We start from the raw sequence: 24,141 nt of genomic DNA on the forward strand, positions 1-24,141 counted from the left end.
AGCATAAGCAAGTAGAATTCGAATAGCTTCAAGTCTAGCAACAGGTGCAAAAGTTTCATCGAAATCTATTCCTTCAACCTCGGTGTAGCCTTGGGCTACAAGTCGTGCCTTGTTCCTCACCACTTGACCGTCCTCATCTTGCTTGTTTCGGAAAATCCACTTGGTGCCGATGATGTTATTCTTGCGAGGATCTGGTCGTTTGACGAGCTCCCATACGTCATTCAGCTTGAATTGAAGAAGTTCGTCTTGCATGGCTTGGATCCACTCCGGTTCCAGAAAAGCCTCAGCTACTTTTGAGGGTTCTGTGATAGATACAAAAGAAAAATGCCCACAAAAGTTAACTAAGTGTGAAGCTTTTGAGCGAGTGAGAGGACCTGGCGCGTTGATGTCGTTGAGGATTTTGTCAAGTTCAACTTCATTTGCAATCCTCGGAAGAGCTGGTTGAGGATTTTGTCTGGGCTGAGGAAGTGGTGCTGTTGCAATTTCCTCAGGAGCATCTTCTTGACTTTCATTAGCGATGGGGATTGTTTCTTCACCAATTTCCTCAGTGGGGACAATGTCTTCAGTAGGCTTAAGCTTTATTGCTTCCTCAGGAGACAGCTTGTCTGGATCAGAAGGCAATTGCTCTCTTTGCGAGCCATTAGTTTCATCGAACCGCACATCTACAGTCTCAACAACTTTGTTGTGATAGTTGTTGAAGACTCTGTAGGTGTGCGAGTCCTTTCCATAACCGAGCATAAAACCTTCATGTGCCTTAGGTGCAAATTTTGAGCTATGATGAGGATCTCTAATCCAGCATTTTGCACCGAAGACTTTGAAATAACTTACATTGGGTTTCTTGTCAGTGAGGAGTTCATATGAGGTTTTCTTGAGGAATTTGTGAAGATATACCATGTTGATGATATGACATGCAGTGTTGATTGCGTCAGGCCAGAAGCGACGAGGCGTCTGATATTCTTCAAGCATAGTTCTTGCCATTTCAACCAGAGTGCTGTTCTTTCTTTCGACGACACCATTCTGCTGAGGAGTATAAGGAGCAGACAATTCGTGAGTAATACCAAGTTCATCAAGATAATCATCAAGACCAGTGTTTTTGAACTCGGTTCCATTATCACTCCTGATATGTTTGATCTTGATGCCGAAGTCCGTTGATGCCCTTGAAGAAAATCGTTTGAAGATTTCCTGCACTTCAGTTTTATACACTATAATATGCACCCAAGTGTATCTGGAATAATCATCAACTATGACAAAGCCATATAGAGATGCTGCATTGGTTAGTGTTGCATAGTGAGTAGGTCCAAACAAATCCATATGAAGCAATTCAAATGGACGTGTAGTGGTCATGATGGTTTTGGAGGGATGCTTGGATCTGGTCATTTTCCCAGATTCACAAGCACCACAGAGATGATCCTTGAGGAATTTGACTGATTCGATGCCAATGACATGCTTCTTCTTTGCAAGTGTGTGCAAATTCCTCATGCCTGGATGACCTAGTCTTCGGTGCCACAACCATCCTTCTGAGGTTTTTGCTAGTAAGCAAGTGGCTGGTTGAGGACCTGTACAGAAGTCAACAATGTACAAATCCCCTCTTCTTACACCTTCGAAGACTTTGGATCTGTCAGATTCCATGATGACTACACATCTATATCTACCAAAGATAACAATCATATCAAGATCACAAAGCATCGAGACTGACATGAGGTTAAAACCAAGGGATTCAACAAGCATCACTTTGTCCATATGCCTATCCTTGGAAATAGCTACTTTGCCAAGTCCCAATACCTTGCTTTTACCTTTATCAGCATATGTGATTTGCTTCAGAGGTGATGGAGTTAGTGGCATATTCATCAGTAGGCTTTTATCACCAGTCATGTGATGTGTGCAGCCACTATCGAGAACCCACTCAGTATTTTTGGGTTTGTCATCCTGCAGATGAATTAGTACAGCTTACCATCTCATATGCTTCAAGTTTGAAGAATATGATACTAATTTCATCAGTTCAGTGATTTCATCATAACAGAAATGTAAGGACGTGTGAAATATTTATATTTCATCAATCATTAGCTTGCGTCCTATCAAGCATTTCCTCAGGTCTCCAGCAAATTCTTCAGATGATGATTTTCATCTAGAGACCTCACCTGCAGAAGTGATTAGTTTGATTTCTTCACCACCCACATCTGAAGGGGTGGCAAAGCGTTCATCATCCTGCGAGCACCATATGAGAAAGGTGGCATTGAAGCTAATGCACTTCTCTTAACAGTAGGGGGGTTAAAGTACTCATATGAGTATGCAGAGAACTGGTTTGAGGATTTATGAACTTAATGATTTGAAGAATAGCCCTCATAATCATATTCCTTGTAGTTTCCCTACATGTTAGACACATAAGCACGGGTATGAGCATAGTTTTGACCAGTTGAGGATTTTGATCCTCTTGAAGACTTTGGTCCTCCTGAGGAATTTAATCTGGGGTTCAGATTCTTCAGAGGTGATGTCATGAGGACATTCACTTGAAGATTTTCAAGACAACTTTTGGGAACCCAAATTTTCCTCAGAGGAGGGCCATTCCAGCAGTTAGTTCCAACATATCAAGCAAATACTTCACCAGATTGATTTTTTAACAGTTAGATTAGATGGATCAAAAGGAGGCCCAGTAGCAGCAACCCATGAGGTTTTGGGATACTGCTCAGGTTTCCAATAAGATCCATCAGCATTCAAATTCCTCTCAAAGGCAATTCCTTCTTTCCTCGGGTTCCTGTTCAAGATCTGCGTTTTGAGCACATCACAAAGGGTTTGGTGTCCTTTGAGGCTTTTGTACATGCCTGTCAAGTACAGTTCCTTCAACCCTGCATTTTCATCAGTGACATTTGTGTTTTCCTCAAGTGAGGAAATAGACACAACAGGTGGAGTTGAAGAATTTGTAGAAGTGGTAGCATTTGAAGATTCTGGTGAAGAATTAGCAGTTTCACGATCAATGCATTTAAGACATGGAGGAATAAATTCAACTTGACTAGCACTGATCTGTTGACCTAGTAATGAATCATTTTCCATACGAAGATCATCATAAGACTTCCTCAGCTTCTCAAGGTCAAGCTTCCTTTGAAGAAATTCGTAGGAAAGCTTCTCATGATCAGTGAGGAGTGTATCATAACGATCCTGAAGAATATCAAATCTAGACTGAAGATTTTTCATGTCATCAGCGAGGATTTGATTAAGATTCATTTCATCATTCAACAGATCATCACTTTTGTCTAGCAGTTTTTGAAGCTTTTCCAGAGCAGTTTGTTGTTTAGTGGCAATGATGGCAAGTTTACTGTAACTGGGTTTTTTGTAATCATCATGTTCATAGTCACTTGAATCAGAGGAGGAGGCATTATATGATACCTTTGAACCTTTTGCCATGAAGCAATAGGTTGGAGCGTAGTCATCAGCATAGTCATCAGTATGGATGGTGCACTCATTTTCTTCAAGATTGAAGATTGACTTGCTGACAAAATTGGTTGCTAGTGCAAGACTAGCCTGTCCGGATTCTGAATCTTCTCCAGAGCCTTCTTCATCATCACATTCTTCTGATTCTGCCTCGGAATCCATTTCCTTGCCAATAAGTGCCCGAGCCTTTCTGAAGCTAGTCTTCTTGTGTGAGGAGGACTTTGAAGATGAGGATTTTGAAGATTTCTTCTTCTTCTTTGAGTCATCAGAACTGTCATCCTTGTATTTCTTCTTCTTTGATTCCTTTCCCCAGCGAGGACAATCAGCAATGTAATGACTTGATTTCTTGCACTTGTGACAGGTCCGTTTCTTGTAGTCCTCAGATGCAGATTCTGATTTCCTCATGTCTCTTCTTGATGATTTACTGAACTGGCCTCGTCGTGTAAATCTCTGGAATTTCCTCACAAGCATTGCAAGTTCCTGACCAAATTCTTCAGGGTCACAGCTACTGTCATCTGTGTCTTCTTCTTCAGATGAGAAAATTGCTCTTGCCTTCAGTGCACGTGGTCTGGAATAGCTTTGTCCATATAGATCTCTCTTTTCTTCTAGCTGGAATTCATGAGTATTTAGCCTTTCGAGGATATCAACAGGATCTAACATCTTGTAGTCTGGTCTTTCTTGAATCATCAGAACTAAAGTGTCAAATGAAGAATCCAAAGATCTCAGCAGTTTCTTCACAACTTCGTGATCAGTGATGTCTCGAGCTCCCAGTGCTTGCAGTTCATTTGATATGTGAGTGAGGCGATCAAAGGTGTCTTGGCAGCTTTCATTGTCATGTCTCTTGAAGCGATTGAAGAGATTGCGAAGAATATCAACACGAGAGTCACGTTGGGTTGATACTCCTTCATTTACCTTGCACAGTCTCTCCCAGATCAGTGTTGCAGAGCCTAAGGCACTTACTCTTCCAAACTGGCCAGGGCTCAGATGACCACAGATGATGTTCTTCGCTTGAGAATCGAGTTGCTTGAATTTCTTCACATCAGCTGCAGTGACATTGGCAGAAACGAGGGGGACGCCATTTTCCACAATATACCAGAGATCATTGTCAATAGCTTGTAAATGCATTTGCATTTTGTTCTTCCAAAAGGGAAAGTTCTTTCCCTCGTAGGTGGGACATGCTGCAGTCACCTTGAACATGCCTGCAGTCGACATAACTAAAACTCCAGGTGGTTAAACCAAAATCACACAGAACAAGGGAGTACCTTGCTCTGATACCAATTGAAAGTGCATTATATCGACTAGAGGGGGGTGAATAGGAGATTTTTAGAATTTCATCACTGAGGAAATTCCTCACTGATGACTAACTTATAGCGGAAACAGTTAAGGATCAGTCGTGCAATCGTTCACACCAGCAGTATTACAGAGTGAAGATTATGAAAACAGATTGCACAGTAAGCAGGCACGCAGAATACAGATGATGATTAACTCAAGTGAAGAATTTGGGGTTGAGGAAATTCATAGAAAGTCTTCAGCAAATTCTTCAAACAGTCACAGTGGATGTCATCAACACATAATACAGAGAATGTAAAGAGTTGAGGAATTAGAACCCGATTCTTGATGAAGACTGTTGTTGATGACCCAGTTCCAACTGCTGTGACAGTTGTACATCTGGTTTGGAGCGGCTTGGTATTGAAACCAAAGGACACCCAGTCCCGAGACACACAATCCCTACCGTATTCTCCTTGAGCTAAGGACACACAGTCCTCGCCCAACACTCGTGGTAAGTCTTCAGGGCAGACTTCCAAACCCTCACAAACTCGGTCACCCGGCGATCCACAATTGACTGCTGGATTGCTCTAGACCATGACGCCTAACCGTCTGGAGGATGCACAGTCCTCAAAGGTAAAAGGCTTCAGTCCCACACAGGAACAACTTCTTCAGTGATGCTCAATCACTAGGTTTGGTTTGTGGTTTCGGTGGGTGGTGTATTTCCTCACTGATGATTTACTCTCGAAGGCTCTGAGGAATTTGGGTTGCTCTTATGACAAGTGTCAGTTTCTAACGGAGCAGCCAACCAGCTAGTGGTTGTGGGGGGCGGCTATTTATAGCCTGGGAGCATCCCGACATGATTTGACATTAATGCCCTTAAATAATATGACCGTTGGAGTGGATAAGACCAGTGACTTGGCGTGTCTATCGAAACGGTCGGGACCCTCAACTGTGAGAGTCCTCATGTCACTCATATTCCTCACTTGAGGCTTTTGGTAGGATTTGGCTTGGGTTGAGCATCATGAGGAAATTCAATCCATAGCGTTACTTTGACCCCCTTTAACAGTACGATGTTCCTATTCATCAAATGCGAAGAAAGTAAAACAGAAAACGTAAATCTTCACGCTTCAATTTCTTCAAAATGATTTTCTTCAGGAACCACCGATCTTCTCAATATCAATATCTTCATGAGGAATATCAATTTCATCGCAGATTCTTCGCGATTCATTTCTTCAGCTTGAAATCAATTTCTTCAACTGAAGACATATATTTTTAGGGGTCGATATTCTTCAAATATCTCAAACTCCTCAATGACTTATAGATCCTGTGTACACTTAAAAACACATTAGATACTTAACCTATAAGTCTTCAAACCACCAAAATCACTAAGGGGCACTAGATGCACTTACACTTACCCATATAGAGAGACGACGTTCTTTGAAGCTTTTGTTTAAGCCTTAGAATGGTATAAGAAAAGCCCATGTACATGGCACTTGTTGTCCCGCGTAGGAAATTTTACGGTGAGGATGAAACCAAGACCCGTCTCTCTGCAGGATAGCCACAAATGGTAGACCACCATGAGAATCATCGATAGGTTAGTTAGAATTGATCACGAGACTGTCAGTTAAAGAAGACCCAGTAACGGAAGAAGCTTATATCAACGGAAGAGCCCTCGTTTTTTATGGAGACGTTATGAATATAACAGAAGATATGAAGACTGTGAGGAGTCAGATGCCAAAACCCCAGAGGATTGTTAAAATCTTAAGGGACCAGTATCTCTCATTTTAAGTGTGGTAGCATCCCACTTTGCCGGAGGTTGGATTTGTTAGAAGACCCCCAAACCCAAAACTTTCTTTCTAGCCCCTCCGAATCTCGAGGACGAGATTCATTTTAAGTGTGGTAGGTTTGTAACATCCCAAAATTTGGAATGTTAAAATAATTATTAGATTGTTTGTTTGTTTGCTTGAGTGATTGAAACTTGTGTGAAATTTGAAACTTTTCAAAAACTCTTGAATGAGAGGGAATAAAATGACTTTCCCCATCTCCGATGAATTCAAATTCAATCTTTTAAAAGCAATGAGAGAAGATGACATGACTTCTTCAACTATAAAGAATTTGAATGGAGCTGGCATTTGAATTTCCTTCGATTTTAATTTGCAAATTCTATTTTCCCTCCACTCAAGAAATGCCGGGGAATAATATTCTGTCAAACAGAAAAGAGAGGAGGAACATGACCCTCCAAAGCCAGGGGCATTTGTTGAAGTATTTTGAGCCAAGGAAACAAAATTTAATTTGAGAAAATAATTGCAAAAAGAAATAATGCTTTTAGGGATTTTCTGGAAAAACATTTTTTTTAAGTTTTTATTTTGGCCGTGGAAAAATGCCCATCATTTAGATTTTATTTTTCTGATAATTTTAGTATATAGAAACTCTATATTCCGAATTGATTTGATTTCCCTTTTATCGTTTTAGTTTCCTAATTTTGAAAAAAGGAAAGAAATCGTGTTTAAATGGAAATAAACGGTGGCCCATGAAGACCTTTCCAAAAACTGGCCCAACAGGATCTTCTTCTTCCTCTATCTCCTTCCTCACGTGCACAGGACCTTCCTTAGCCATGGACACGGAAATCCTCCCTTCCCGATCTCCCTCTCCCTTCCATCCCAGCTCCTCCCGAGCCCCCTATAAGAACCCACCCGGCGTCCTCGTTCCATTTTCCCAAATAGACGCCACCCTCATCGCCTCTAGCCGCCGGCCACCTCGCCGGAGTAACCCTGCCCCGGTCGAGTCCAGGAGCTCCCTGCCGACCTCCCCATGGCCCCTACCCTCGCTGCACCACACCCCTGCGCGCCCCACCCCTCCTCTGCCGATTCCCCACCCCGCCGGCGACCTCACCACCTCGCCGGAGCAGCTACCTCGCCGGAGTTCTTCCTCTCTGTCACCCATGGTGAGATTCACGAAATCCCGTATTGCAGTTTTTTCAGAAAATTGCAATCTTAGAAAATTTGTATCTATTAGTCTATACCTCCGAATTAGGTGATTCTTTTTGTGTTGGATCACAAATTTTATGTAGTTTCTGCAGATATATAATTTGTCTATGTTCAGATTAACAAAAATTGAGTTAGATCAGATTTGAATTAAAGCTTGTTTTGCTTATTCCGGGAGTTTAAAAATAGCTTTTAATTTGATTCTTTTTGCTGCTGCTTCCTATTGATCATATCTTTCAGTAGTTTAAGTTTCCATTTTTTTTATATATTTTTACTTAGGGTTTTAAGCAAAACAGATTCTGTTTTAGCCTTTTTTGTTTTCTTGCTATTTCTTTTGTATTAATTGTTCTTAATTTGTTTTTTTTTGTAATTGTGACAAGTTATATTTTGTTTTTTGATATTTAGCAGTAACTTTTCAACAACAACAAAATTTTATTTTATTTATTCTTATTTGTTTGCATGGAATCAATTCTAGTTCTATACTAACTTGCGAATTGATTGCATTGCTAGTTTCATTTCCTATTTTGAAAATACTTATAAAAAATATTGTTTTGTAAATTTTACTTCTGTTATCTTAGTTATTTTATATTTTGTTTTCTTTTATTTTTTCTATTTTAGTGCTTTATTTTCAGTTAGAACAAAAACTATATAGTGTTTGATGTAGTAGAAGGCTTCCTAGCTTCTTTGAAGTTTCCTTTGGATTTTTATCCGCTCTCTCTTATTGATTTTTGATTGCATCAACTTTTATTGCTGTTTGTTAATTGATTGCTAGAATGATTGGTAGTGTGAGTCCTTATGTGAATACTATGTTTGATTATATAGATTTCATCGGAGAGTGACGAATAGTTCTATCACGTATTTCCCGAGAACGAAAATTCTTCTTCGTCAACATCACCAGGCAAGTCATTTGATCATGTATCACCTATGTTTTATGCATCGTAGTTCTACCATCCTATGCCCAATTGCATGCTGAGTAGGTACTTGGAAATTATGGTTACATATTGTAGTATCATGTGGTAGGCACCCAACAACCCCGTTAATTGGCCCGGGACGACAAATTTCATATTGCTATGCTTGAGTAGACGGGATTTTGGTTGAGAGTTTATCATGAGTGATGCAAGACTACTTTAATAACCAAGACAGGTTAAGTCAAGACTTTTCAAGACCTCGTGATGCAATGCAACTCTGGGTGAAGGACGGTTGATCGGCTCCCTGGAGAAACCAGTGGATGGCCCGAGATGCTGGAGACGGCCATGACATCCTGCGGAAAGCTTCACCCAGGCTCAAAGAGACGGACGGATATTTTCAAGACCCAAGGATTACCTGCACAGCCACAAGTCATTATGGGCTCTGGCTTGGTTGGACAACGCGGCGACTCTGGACAGGCGGTGCTAGCAGATGTAGACGAACGGTAGGAATGGATGGGCACCGACAGGGATTCAGAGGGACCCGTTGAAAGACCATGTTTTGATCATCCGGTCTTCAAACACCTTGAAGTGCGAGGACATACTCGGAGGCGATCAAATCTTGTGGGGAACGTGTGCAAAACTCTGCAGAGTACTCAAACCTAATCGATTAGCCGTGTCCACGGTCATGGACAACTTGAGCCAAAGGAACTAAAGTTATCTGAAATTCTCAACACAAATAATAATATTGATGTGGGAATTATTGACAACATGGGTACGAGAATTGGTTGGTGGAACCATCTCGTTAACAACCAACAATGTAGTAACATTTTGCTTTTAGCCCTCTCTTGATGTAGGAGAAAACTTTCTTTTCACAAAAATCTTATAGCCCCACCTGCCATATATGCATATAGTATAGATGATTACTTTTCACCCCTCTCTTATGTGACTTGCCGGCATATTCAATATGCTGAATTACACGGCTGCAACGTCTTATGTTGCAGATATTTTTCTTCAACGAGTAAGAGTACTATTTAGGGTTACGGTCTACACTCAACTTGTCGTTCGTGATTATTGGGACTCCACTCCCTTGCCTGCTTCCGCTGAGATATTTAAGGTATATATCAGTTTTACGCTATTTACATGTGATTGCACTTTGATATATACATTGATGTACTGTGTGTGCCAGCATACTGATCCAGGGATGGCACAGATACACAGAGGCTGGACTCGTTTTGAGTCGGTTCGCTACAAGTTCCAAGTAAAGCGTCGTAGCAGATTCTACATGTGAAGCAGAGTACATGGCTGCCTCGGAGGCAACTAAGGAGGGTGTCTGGATGAAGCAGTTCATGACGGATCTTGGAGTTGTGCCGAGTGCACTAAATCCAATAACTCTGTTCTGTGACAACACTGGTGCCATTGCTCTAGCAAAGGAACCAAGGTTTCACAAGAAGACCAGACACATCAAACAATGCTTCCACCTCATCCGTGACTACGTCGAAGGAGAGGACATAAATATTTACAAAGTGCACATGTATCTGAATGTTGCAGATCCGCTGGCTAAACCTCTTCCACGAGCGAAGCATGATCAACACCACAACTACATGGGTGTTAGATTCATTCCAATCTAAATCGCATAGCGATGTGAGACTAGATTATTAACTCTACTGCAAGTGGGAGACTGTTGGAAATATTCCCTAGAGGCAATGATAAAATAGTTATTATAATATTTCCTATTTCAAGATAGTTCTTTATTATCCATGCTATAATTGTATTGAATGAAAGCACAGATACATGCGTGGATATATAGACAAAACAATGTCCCTAGTAAGCCTCTAGTTGACTAGCCAGTTGATCAAGGATGGTTAAGATTTTCTGACCATATGCAAGTGTTGTCACTTGATGACTAGATCACATCATTAGGAGAATGATGTGATGGACAAGACCCAAACTATGAACGTAGCTTGTGGTCGTGTCATTTTGTTGCTATTGTTTTCTGCATGTCAAGTATTCATTCCTATGACCATGAGATCATGTAACTCACTGACACAAGAGGAATGCCTTGTGTGTATCAAACGTCACAACGTTACTGGGTGACTATAAAGGTGCTCTACAGGTATCTCCGAAGGTGTCCATTGAGTTAGCATGGATCAAGACTGGGATTTGTCACTCCGTGTGACGGAGAGGTATCTCGGGGCCCACTCGGTAATACAACATCACATATAAGCCTTGAAAGCAATGTGACTCAAGTGTTAGTCACGGGATTTTGTGTTTCGAAACGAGTAAAGAGACTTACCGGTAACGAGATTGAAATAGGTATAGGGATACCGACGATCAAATCTCGGGCAAGTAACATACCGAAGGACAAAGGGAATGGTATACGGGATTATATGAATCCTTGGCACAGAGGTTCAACCGATAAGATCTTTGTAGAATATGTGGGATCCAATATGCACATCCAGGTCCCGCTGTTGGATATTGACCCGGGAGTGTCTCAGGTCATGTCTTCATAGTTCTCGAACCCGCAGGGTCAGCACACTTAAGGTTCGGTGACGTTTCGGTATAGTTGAGTTATAGGTGTTGGAGACCGAAGGTTATTAGGAGTCCCGGATGAGATCACGAACGTCACGAGGGTTTCTGGAATGGTCTGGAAACGAAGATTGATATATGATACGTCTCCAACGTATCTGTAATTTTTGATGGTTTCATGCTATTATCTTGTCAAACTTTGGATGTTTTGTATGCCTTTTATATATTTTTTGGGACTAACTTATTAACTCAGTGCCCAGTGCCAGTTCCTATTTTTTCCATGTTTTTGACCCCTTTCGGAGGAGGATTTTGAACGGAGTCCAAACGGAATGAAACTGCCTAAAAGATTTTTTCCGGAATAGAAAAAGATCGGAGAGCCGGAGAATCAGGGCAGGGGCCCACCAGGGACCCCACAAGGCCTCATGGCGCAGCCAGGGGGGCCCGCGGCCACCAGGATTGTGGGATCCCTGAGGGTCCTTTGTCCTAGGTTTTGCGCGTATATATTCCCTAAAAATCCCCCAAAAAATCAGGAGATCACCGAAAGTACTTTTCTGCTGCCGCCAGCTTCTGTCTCCGCAAGATCCCATCTGGGGCACGTTCTGGTGCCCTGCCGGAGGGGGGATTTGGATACGGAGGGCTTCTTCATCAACACCATGACCTCTCCCATGATGCGTGACTAGTTCAACATAGACCTACGGGTCCATAGCTAGTAACTAGAGGGCTTCTTCTCTCTCTTGGATCTTCAATACAAAGTTCTCCATGATCTTCATGGAGATCTATCCGATGTAATCTTCTTTTGCGGTGTGTTTGTCGAGATCCGATGAATTGTGGATTTATGATCAGATAATCTATGAATCTTATTTGAGTTTCTTCTGATCTCTCTTATCCATGATTTCATATCCTTGTAATTCTCTTTGAGTTGTGGGTTTTGTTCGGCCAACTAGATCTATGATTCTCGCAATTGGAGAAGTGCTTGGTTTTGGGTTCATACCGTGCGGTGACCTCACCCAGTGACAGAAGGGCTAGCGAGGCACGCATCATGTTGTTTCCATCAAGGGTAAAAAGATGCGGTTTTCATCATTGGTTTGAGATTATCCCTCTACATCATGTCATCTTGCTTAAGGCGTTACTCTGTTCGTGATGAACTCAATACACTAGATGCATGTTGGATAGCGGTCGATGGGTGGAGTAATAGTAGTAGATACAGAAAGTATCGGCCTACTTGTCTCGAACGTGATGCCTATATGTATGATCATTGCCTTAGATATCGTCATGACTTTGCGCGGTTCTATCAATTGCTCGACAGTAATTTGTTCACCCACCGTAATATTTGCTATTTACACTATGGCCCCCAAGGTCTACTCCAAACCATATATTTCAGCCTTACACTTTTTACTTTTTTGCACTTTCCGCCTTCGGATCTCACTCTGCAAACAATCTTGAAGGGATTGACAACCCCTTTATAGCGTTGGTTGCAAGCTCTTTTGTGTTTGTGGAGGTACTCTGGACTTGATGAGATTCTCCTACTAGATTGATACCTTGGTTCTCAAACTGAGGGAAATACTTACTGCTCCTGTGCTGCATCACCCTTTCCTCTTCAAGGGAAAAACCAACGCAAGCTCAAGAGACGACAGAAGGATCTCTGGCACCATTGCCAGGGAAGGACTTTTGTTGACGTAGCAATATATAGGATTGTTCATTTGGTCTCCGGAAAGATTTCGGGCATTACCGGCAGTGTACCGGGAGTGACGAATGGGTTCCGGGTTTTCACCGGGAGGGGCCCACCCACCCGAGAGTGAGCTTAATAGCCCAAGGGTGGCGCACCAGCCCTTAGTGGGCTGGTGAGGCCAGTCCAAGTGGGCTATGTTGGCTAGGAAAATAAAGAGCAAAGAAAAGAAAAAAAGAGGGAGGTGTGAAGGAAGGAGGGGACTCCTCCTCCTCCAAACCAAATTGGAGTCGGAGTCGTCCTCCTCCTCTCTCGGCTGGCACCCTAGTGGCTCCCTTGATCCCCAAGGCTAGCCCCTCCCATCCTCCTATATATACTAGAGATTTTAGGGTTTTTGAGACACTACTTTGCCACGTGCAACTCAAACCTCTACTTTGTAGTTCTTCCTCTAGATCGGTTTTCTGCGGAGCTCGGGCGGAACCGTGCAGAATAGATCATCACCATCACCATAGTTTTTGGGTGCCGTCCGTTCGGAGCAAGATCAGAACGGATCGTGGGACGACGGTGATTTGAATCACAAAGTTGTTCCACTACATCAACCGCGTTTCTTAATGCTTCCCGCTTAGCGATCTACAAGGGTATGTGAATCCGATCTCCCTCTTGTAGATGAACATCACCATGATAGGTCTTCGTGTGCGTAGGAATTTTTTTGTTTCCCATGAAATATTCCCCAACAACTAGTATATTTACTTGATAAAACACATTTCTGAATTATTGAAAGGTTCAAGTAATTTCAGAGTGAAGTTGTAGATCATCGTGACAAGAGGATGAAATGTCTATGATATGATCGTAGAGATGAATATCTGAGTTGCGAGTTTGGTACACATTTAAGACAATGTGAAAATTGATTCACGACTCATGCCACCTAGAACATTATAGTGTGATGGTGTGTCCGAACTTCATAGCCGCGCCCTATTGGATATGGTGCATACGACGATGTCTCTTATCGAATTACCACCATAGTTTTTGGGTTAGGCATTAGAGACAACCACATTCACTTTAAACAGGGCACCACATAATTTCATTGAGATGACACCGTATGAACTATGGTTTGAAGAAACCTAAGCTGTCGTATCTTAAAAGTTTGGGGTTGCGATACTTATGTGAAAAAGTTTCAACCTGATAACCTCGAACCCAAAGAGGATAAATACATCTTCATAGGATACCCAAAAGAGTTGGGTATATCTCCTATCTCACATCCGGAAGCAAAGTGTTTGTTTCTAGAAATGGGTCCTTTATCGAGGAAAAGTTTCTCTCAAAAGAATTGAGTGGGAGGACGGTGTAAACTTGATGAGGTTACTGAACCGTCACTTCAACCAATGTGTAGCTGGGCCGAGGAAGTTGTTCCCGTGGCGCCTACACCAATTGAAGTGGAAGATCATGATAGTGATCATGAAGCTTCGGATCAAGTTACTACAAACCTTTTAGTTTGACAAGGTCACGTCTGCTCCAGAGTGGTACGATAACCCTGTCTTGGAGGTCATGTTGTTGGACAACAATGAACCTACAAGCTATGGAGAAGCGATGGTGGGCCTGAATTCCGACAAATGGTTGGAGCCTATGAAATCCGAGAAAGGATCCATGTATGAAAACAAAGTGTGGACTTTGGAAGAACTACTTGTGGTTGTAAGACTGTTAAGTACAGATGGATCTTTAAAAGGAAGATAGACAATGATGGTGAATGTCACCGTTAAGAAAGCTCGACTTGTCAAAAATATGTTTTCGACAAATACAAAGAGTAGTTAACTATGTTGAGACTTTCTCACTTGTAGCGATGCTAAAGGTTTATTGGAATTATGTTAGGAGTTGCTGCATTATTTATGAAATCTTGCAGATAGGATGTCAAAACATTGTTTGCTCGACGATTTCCTTGAGGAATGGTTGTATGAGATACAAACAGAAGGTTTTGTCGATCCTAAGGATGCTAACAAGTATACAAGCTCTAGCTATCCTTCTATGGTCTGGAGCAAGCATCTCGGAGTTGCAATATACGCTTTGATGAGATGATCAAAGCTTTTGGATTAATACAAAGTTTATGAGAAACTTGTATTTCCAAGTAAGTGAGTGGGAGCACTAAAAAATTTCTGATGAGTAAATGTGGTTGACATATTGTTGTTCGTAAATAATGTAGAATTTCTGGAAAGCATAACGGGTTGTTTGAAAGGAGTTTTTCAAAGGAAAACCTGTATTAAGCTACTTGAACATTGAGCATCAAGATCTATATAGATATATTAAGATGCTTAATGAAACTATCAAAGAAATGCATGCCTTGACAAGGTTTTGAAAGAGTTCAAAATAGATGGGCAAAGAAGGAGTTCTTGGCTGTGTTGTAAGGTGTGAATTTGAGTAAGACTCAAAAGTTCGACCACGACAGAAGAAAGAGAAAGGACGAAGGTCGTCTCCTATGCATTAGCCGTAGGCTCTAAAGTATGCCATGCTGTGTACCACACCTGATGTGTGCCTTGCCATGAATATGTCAAAGGGTACTAGAGTGATCCAGGAATGGATCACTGGACAGTGGTCAAAGTTATCCTTAGTACCTAGTGGACTATGGAAATTTTCTCGATTATGGAGGTGATTAAAGAGTTTGTCGTAAAGGGTTACGTTGATGCAAGCTTTGACACTAATCCAGATAACTTTGAGTAGTAAACCGGATTCGTATGGTAGAGTAGTCATTTGGAATAGTTCCAAATGGCACGTTGGTAGAAGCACCTACAAGATGACATAGAGATTTGTAAAGCACAGGCAGATCTGAAAGGTTCAGACCCATTGACTAAAATCTCTCTCACAAGCAAGACATGATCGAACCCAGAACTATATGGGTGTTAGATTCATTACAATCACATAGTGATGTGAACTAGATTATTGACTCTAGTGCAAGTGGGAGACTATTGGAAATATGCCCTAGAGGGAATAATATATTGGTTATTATTATATTTCCTTGTTCAAAATAATCGTTTATTATCCATGCTAGAATTGTATTCATTGGAAACTCAAATACATGTTTGGATACATTGACATCACAATGTCCCTAGTGAGCCTCTAGTTGACTAGCTTGTTGATCAAAGATGGTCAAGGTTTCCTGGCCATAAGCAAGCGTTGTCACTCGATAACGGGATCACACAATTAGGAGAATGATGTGATCGACAAAGACCCAAACTATAAACGTAGCATATGATCGTGCCAGTTTATTGCTACTATTTTCTGCATGTCAATGTATGTGTTCCTATGACCATGAGATCATGCAACTCTCGGATACCGGAGGAATACCTTGTGTGTGTCAAACGTCGCAACGTAACTGGGTGACTATAAAGGTGCTCTACAGGTATCTCCGAAGGTGTCTGTTGGGCTGGCATGGATCAAAACTAGGATTTGTCACTCCATGTGACGGAGAGGTATGTCACATCCTTGACCCCTTAAGAAAGTTAGCTTTGTGCTCATATTTTCTTTGCATTGCATCTAGGAAATTCTCAACAAGAACAAAGTAAGTGGTGAAGGAAAATTCAACAAACCCTAGCCACTTCTCAAATTAAAGGAAATTCAAACTAGTTAAAATCAATGAACCCAAAATGGCCTCAAGAAAAGTTCAATCTTTCTGATAAATCATGAAAGTAAATTAGAAATGAAGAAAACCTTTTTCTTGACACTTTAAGCATTTTAAATAAATGCAAAAAACTACTGGTTTCAAGTTTTAAATTTGAAATCAGAAACTTTAAACTTTCAAAAATGTTGAAAACATTGGGAATGGTTGGAAATATTCCAACAAATATTCTGGTGTGTTTAAAATAATTTTTACAAACTATTTGGGAGCTGAAATAAATAGCAAGTAAATGAAATAGAAAAACAGAAACAAATCAGAAAGAAAATGAGAAAAACCTTACCTCACGCTCACCTGGCCCGGCCCATCTGCTCCTGTCGTCTTCCTCCTCACCAGTAGGAGCAGGAGGTAGCCGCCACGTCGCCGCGCACCTCCACGCAGCTCCCTGGCTGCTTGGCCGCCGCTTCGCGCTGGCAAGCACGGGGATAACCTCCCCGAGCTTGTAGCTATCCGTTCCCCAGCTCATTCTCCCCCTCTGCCTCGTTTCTTTCTGCCGCCATTGGAGCCCGAGCAGAGCTCGAGCTCGCCGTCGTTCTAGCCTACCCTTCTCCCTCCCGAGCCACGCAATAGGTCCGCCGCAACTCCGTGAAGCTTTCTAGCCACGAGCCCGACGCCAAGACGCAGTCGTCTTCTTCCTCGGGTCACCGAAGTTCGTCGCCGGCGTTCTTCCTCTCCAGGCCGTCCCCGAACAAGCTAGCGCCACCACTGCACTCCTCGTGAGCTTGCGCATCTTTCCCCTAAGATCTCCCCGTCGATCCCCTCGTCTAGCCCTAGTTCCATCGGAGCCCGACGAGATCTGCCGCGGGAGCTCGTTGCCGGTAGCCCTCCGGTGATCAGCTCGTCCTTCTAAGGCCACCAGCAGCTTCAGGCCGTCGCGTAGATGCCGTAGGAGCTAAGTCCCGTGCGTAACTCCCTCTGTATCGAAGACCCCGATGACGCCCGAACCTTGGCTGCTGCCAAGCTCGTCGCCGACGTCATCTCCGGCCAGATCAGCCCCAGCCAAGTGCAAAAATGAACCCGCGGGAGAAGTGCCGTTCCTCTGGTGCTCTCCGCGCCGAGTTTGGCCCCCTGTGCGCCGTTTCCGAGCCCCTCCGACGTACTGGTGCTCGCCGGAGGCTCCCCGCCGGCGAGGACGACCTCGCCGCCGGTGGATCTTAGCTGGCCTGAGCCACTGACGTGTGGGCCCAGCCTCTGGGAGTTTAGAAATAATAAAAATAAAATCAAATAATTTGATAAGTCACTGACATGTGGGTCGAGTGAGATTAATTAGCTAATTAAGTTTAATTTTAATCTAAAACTGACCAGAGACACTGACGAGTGGGTCCGACTGGTCAGGTTTGACTTTTAGCGGCCAGTTGGACCTGCTGATGTCATGTTGATGCAGTAAAGGGATTTTCCAGTATAAGAATAATTCCAGAAATATTTAAAACTTCAAAAATTCATAGAAATTAATCTGTAACTCCAATGAAAATAATTTATATATGAAAAAGTATGAGAAAAATCCAAGGAATCTGAATATGCCATTTTCAAACATGTTTGAAAATGTTACAGAACCCAAACATGTAGATTATTGAATAAGTCAATTCTTATAAATACTTTATAAATGGAATATGGAAAATATTTGAATTTCACTATGATTGACATGATCAAATACTGTCCTAATTACAAACCAGCAACCTAACATGTCATCCCATGCATGTTAACATCAAGTTGATCTGAGCATCCGAGAATACCTTGTTTGAAGTGATATTTGAATTTGATTCAACTCAACTTCAAACCTAATACATGCTAGCTATATTATTTTATCACCTTGCATCCTCATGCCATGCTCATGCATCATCTTGATTGCATATGTTTGTTATTGTTTGTTGTCATTCCTTTCGGTAGGCTCCGCTCCCCCGGATTCCACCGAATATTCGTCTGACGGATATTGTCACTCCTCTGTGCAACAAGGAAAGCAACCATTTTTGATCATCCCGATAAATCCCACTTCTTACTCCTGCACTTACTTATTGCATAAGGATCAAATGCTTCAAATGCTTTTGCCACGTTAGTTGAACCCACTTCCTTTGCATGACCTATCCTTGTCATAGTAAATAGCTGAACCTTGCAACCTAGCATACCTGGTAGTTGCTTGAGCCATGATTTGCCTTATCCTGCTATGCATGCTATGATTAGAGTTGTGTATGGTCTGTCATCTGGGAGATGAACAGAATTGTGACAATGTGTTCGGTAAGCAAAGGCCATGTGTTGAACCTGATTTGGTAAAGGTACCGGTGAAAGGCTGTGTAGCAGTACATGGCGGGTTGTTTCATTGGAACCGTCCTTAGGAACTGAGTTCCGTGTATGTAATCCAAGACTAGATACTACCACATGTTGGGATACTTAATTGACCCTCTCGACTTATTAATCGCTTAGTACTCGGTCCAGGAGTTGCAAGTAGTTTCTGGTGTTTATAGTCATGCTGGAGGCCGTGCATGGTGCTGACCTGAGAGGTGGGCTGTGATGCGGTAGGCAGTGGCACGGTGTACCATGTGGCACCCGGATGGTGGGCTTGGGAACCCTGCGCACATCGTTTGAGGCCGTGGCGGAAACCTCGGCCGGACTTCCGTACGGGTTACTCTCAGATAGGCGATAAACCTGGACTAGGTACTAGTGTGGTTAACGGTCGTGGCCGACTCCCTCGCTGGGCTTCCGCTTGAAGGTTGCCGAGGTGCATGACGTGCACATGGCGATAAGTGGCGAGAGCGTGTATGACGAAGTACACCCCTGCAGGGTTATGATATATTCGAATAGCCGCGTCCGCGGATATGGACTACTGGGAGACATATGTTGTTCATAGATAACTTCAATGGCTACTCATAAAATTGTCAAGATAAGCGTGAGTGCCGTGGACGGCATTTCCGCATGGAGACGGAATGATTCCACGATGGTGTATAGTTGTGGTGTTAGTGGACTCGTGTGTGAGAAAATCAAGTCGTCAAAATTATTTAAAAATGCAAGTTGTCTAGCCACGAGTCAAATGCTGGCTTTCCGCATGAAACCCCACAATACCTTTTGATACATTGCATGAATAGATAGTTATCCTAAAGTCTTGCTGAGTACCTCCGTACTCATGTTTGCTTAATAAATGTTGCAGAGGTTGCTAATGACCCTAACGGAGGGTTCTTCATAGACATCGACAACGACGAGTAGCTGGTGTCCCGGCTACGATCTGGCCCTAGGTTGGGTCTGTAGTATAGTCAGGCCATGTGCCTTTTAGTTGCACCTGTCTGTACTCAGACAATTTTAAACTCTTCCGCTGGCTTGTAACTGAATGACTGCTATTATGGGTCGTGAGACCCTTACTGTGTAATATTATGTGTGTGGCTCTTCCGAGCCTCTTAAATAAAGCTTGTATGTTATGGTTATGTTGTGATGCCATCGATGTATCTATACATATCGGTATGCCATGCGTACGTGTGTCGTACTTGATATGTATGGGGTTCGATTACCTAGTCGTGAACTTTAGTAGCACTCCTTACAAGGAAATGCCCCTTTGTGATCCAACGAGCCATGGTAGCTCGCTACTGCTCCGGACACATTGGTTGACCGGCATGTGTCGTTCTTAGCTGCTCTATCTGTCCCCTTTGGGGAAATGTCACGCGATGTAATGGAGTCCTGGTAGCTTGCTACGACTCGTCTACACTCGCTGGTGACCGACACCTGCTTTGTTGGGTCATGTATGCCTGTCCTTGTGCGGTGCTGCCACTTTGGTTTATGACTAGACTTGTAGATCCGGGTTCTTTGACATTGGAATGCTAGCGACACTATTGCATACGTAAGTAAAAAGACGCAAACGGTCCCGACTAAGGTAAGGCTGCAGCCGTGGAGTTAACCGTGCGTGAGACCGCAAAGGGATGCGATGTGTTATAGGCTGGATTCCTATGGCTTAGGATCGCGGTCCCGACAGCGTATCTCGGGGCCCACTCGGTAATACAACATCACAACAAGCCTTGCAAGCAATGTGACAAAGGAGTTAGTCAAGGGATCTTGTATTACGGAATGAGTAAAGAGAATTGCCGGTAACGAGATTGCACTAGGTATGGAGATACCGACGATCGAATCTCGAGCAAGTAACATACCGAAGGATAAAGGGAATAGCATATAGGATTAACTGAATCCTTGACGTAGAGGCTAAACCGATAGAGATGTTTGTATAATATGTAGGAGACAATATGGACATCGAGGTCCCGCTATTGGTTATTGACCGGAGAATGTCTCAGGTCATGTCTACATAGTTCCCGAGCCCGCAAGGTCTGTGCACTTATGGTTCGGTGACGTTTCGGTATAGTTGAATTATAGGTGTTGGTAACCAAAAGTTGTTCGGAGTCCCGGATGAGATCCCGGATGTCATGAGGAGCTCTAGAATGGTATGAAGGTAAATATTGATATGTAGGAAGTCGTGTTTTGGTCACCGAAAAAGTTTCGGGTACTTCAGTAGTGTCCGTGGAGTGCCGGGAGGGTACCGGGGACCATCGGGAGGGGTGTCACGATCCGAGGGGCCTCATGGGCTATGGGAGGATAGAAACAAGCCCTAGTGGGCTCTCCTAATCCCCCACTAAGTCCCATGAGGTTTGAGAAGGAAAAACCCAAAGGTGGAAGAGGAGGAAAGGGTTTCCAAGTGGAGAGGAGGAATCCTACTCCTAGCAGGATTGTAGTAGGACTCCTCCATCTCCAATTTCGGCCAAACCTTGAGGGTTTGAGGCTGCCTCCTCCCCTCCCTCCGTCCTATATATACTAGAGGAATTAGAGCCAGCCCTGACCCTAATTTCCACGTGCTCCCTCTACTTCATCTAGATCGGTTTCTCCTCTAGTCTAGTTCGGCGGTGTTTTGGCGAAGCCGTGTTGGATTAGTTTACCACCACCACGCCGCCTTGCTGGAGAATTCATCTACCTCTCCGGCCCTCTTGCTAGATCAAGAAGGCGGGGATTGTCATCGAGCTGTACGTGTGCTGAACGCGGAGGTGTCATCCGTTCGGCACTAGATCGGGATGGATCGTGATGGGATCGCGGGACAGATCGTGATGAGATCGCGGGACGAGCTGCGATTTGAATTGCGAAGATGTTCCACTACACAACCGCGTTATATACGCTTCCACTTAGCGATCTACAAGGATATGTAGATTCACTCTCCCCTCTCGTAGATGATCCTCACCATGGATTGGTATTGCGTGTGCGTAGGAATTTTTTTGTTTCCCATGCTACGTTCCTCAACAGCAACACGTGCCAATTTCATTCAGCCCAACATCATAGTACAACAAGAGTTGCAGGATCTGTCGAGAAATAGGAAGAAAGGAACAACAGAATTCGAGAGGCTACATGTGATGGGAAGTCCTCGAAGACAACAACGGAGAAAAAACCCCACTTATGAACAACATGACGTAAATTCTTAGGCAGCATATGAATAAAAACTACATCTTCTGAGCTTACAAAGGCAATGAAAATGAAGGAGCAAGCAGGTGAAGGTAGAATATAAACATCAGAATGAGCCTCTTGTCTTCACCTATTTACAACTTCTGCCTATGAAGGATAGATACACATTGGAATGTACGACATGAGCTTTTGAGCTTAATCATGGACGAGGGGAAGAAAAAACCAACAACATCGCAAAGAAGCTGCTTCAGATTGGCAAAACCTGCAAAATTCACAAAAGCAGAGATCTTCTCCTCTTCGAAAGAGATGAGATGTTGCCAAATATGATAAAGAATAAAATCACAGGAGTTACATTAATTTAGGATGGGAGTTAAAATAATTGCACAAGACGTAAAAACCAACTAGTACAACCAAGTTAAGAAAGATAGTCAGACCTACAAAAATCAGCATAGAGGAGACCATCTTCCTTGTGAAAAACAAGAGAAAGAACGATACAACAAGAAGAAGGTAGCCATCAAACTGCCAATAATTTCAGAAGAGAATGAAAATACTTAGCCATACTGAGAAAACTAACAAGTACAAAGACATCAAACTGCCTTAGCAATTGAGAGAAGAGGATCATACGAATAAACATGCATCTAGTAGCAATGCACGACATGAAGTTGAAAACCCTGAATCTGAAAGTTTGCTAAAAGAGGCATAATAGGGCAAGACTGTGGAGAATGAGTAGCAGCAAAGCAAGAGAGCTGAGTATTCCCCACTGTACGAAAAACCCGTTGTGCAAGGTTATGAGCAATACCATTGATTTTTCTCTAGAAATATGAAACACATTAGAGTATGGAAGTGAGATGCACAATTGAAAAAGATAGCCAAAGACTTTCTAATACTCCAAGTAGTGGCAGAATCTGAAATATTACCTATGGTGGCAGCTAAGGCTAAAGATAAAGAATCCGTAAGAAAAGTGGCCTCAACAATGTTAAGCTTAGAAGCAAGATGAGCACCAAAAGAAAACGGCAACGGTTCATCTTGAAGAGGAGTTGAAGTAGGAGAGGCCAAAGCTTGGACTTGCACATTGATTTCCCCTTGATTGTAGGGCATAGAGATGAAAACTCCCACACCTGTAGCAACCTATCCATGAAACAAACCTGGAACTTTCTTGGTTCCAAAAGCAACAACAGAATAGATCTTAGGTCCACGAACTAACAAATCTTTTCTAAGAGTTGCACCCCGAATAGGGAGCTGATTTCTGCACCGAACCTTCTTTAGAGCTAAACAAGGAATATTGCCATAAGAATTAGAGGTTAAAGCAAGTGCCGCAGCATGAACTTGATGTTGGAGAACCTTCCTCCTATCAAAGAGAAAATAATTTCTCACTTACCATAGACACCACAAAAAGAAAAAATAGTAGAAATTGAAGCATAAGGGTCTCTCATATGAACCAAGTCAATAAGAACAATATGCATAGCAGACTGCCCCATGGACTAATGTATCCGAGCAAAGGAACGAAGGAGAAGAAAACTAGGTCGCACGAGCAAAGGTACATTGAAAAAAATAAATGGAACTCATCATCTTGTTGGCCACATCAAAAACAATTTTTAGAGATGTGAAATGGAAAAACGACCAACTCGCAAACCCGTAGGAAGGGCCTTTCTAAGCAATCTCCAAGCAAAAGTTTTGACTTCAGGAATCATCCTTTTGTTTCCAAATGAGTTTGAGAAAATCCAACAAATCGAAACGAATAGCAGCAGGCATGTTACGCGGATTAGCATGAATCTCTCGTAAGCATAGTTTATAGGCAAATTTTGAAGAACAAAATACATTAGGAGTGAGGTCCAAGAAAAGCAAATCTCGACCTTCATCATCAATAATTTTAGTTTAAAAAATGAGAGAGGCTAAAGTTTGCTAAAAAAGAGAGAAAACCAAATAATGATTCCAAGTTTTTCCCCTTGAAGCCAAAGATCTTTAACTAGTAAAGGATATTTGAAACAAGGTTGTTGCCCAATAAGATAATCATGCAGAGATCCAAAGAGTGCACCATGGTATGCTCCAGATTGATACATTACCTTGAGATAGTTGATAAAAAGAATGAGTTTTCAGTTTCGGCCACATTTTCAAAATAGTATCCCAAAAGGCAAAATTTGGAGAATAAGCAGAAGTTGTACATATAGAAGCATCATGAAAGTACTTAACCTTAAGCGCAAGTTGTATGTGAGAATAAGGGGACTTTGCGAACCTCCAAGCAGTAGTAAGAAGAAGGCCCTCATTAATAGCTTTTATATTCCTCATTCC

Source organism: Hordeum vulgare, chromosome 4H, assembly GCF_904849725.1.
Source record: "Hordeum vulgare subsp. vulgare chromosome 4H, MorexV3_pseudomolecules_assembly, whole genome shotgun sequence".
NCBI classification, from domain to species: Eukaryota; Viridiplantae; Streptophyta; class Magnoliopsida; order Poales; family Poaceae; genus Hordeum; species Hordeum vulgare.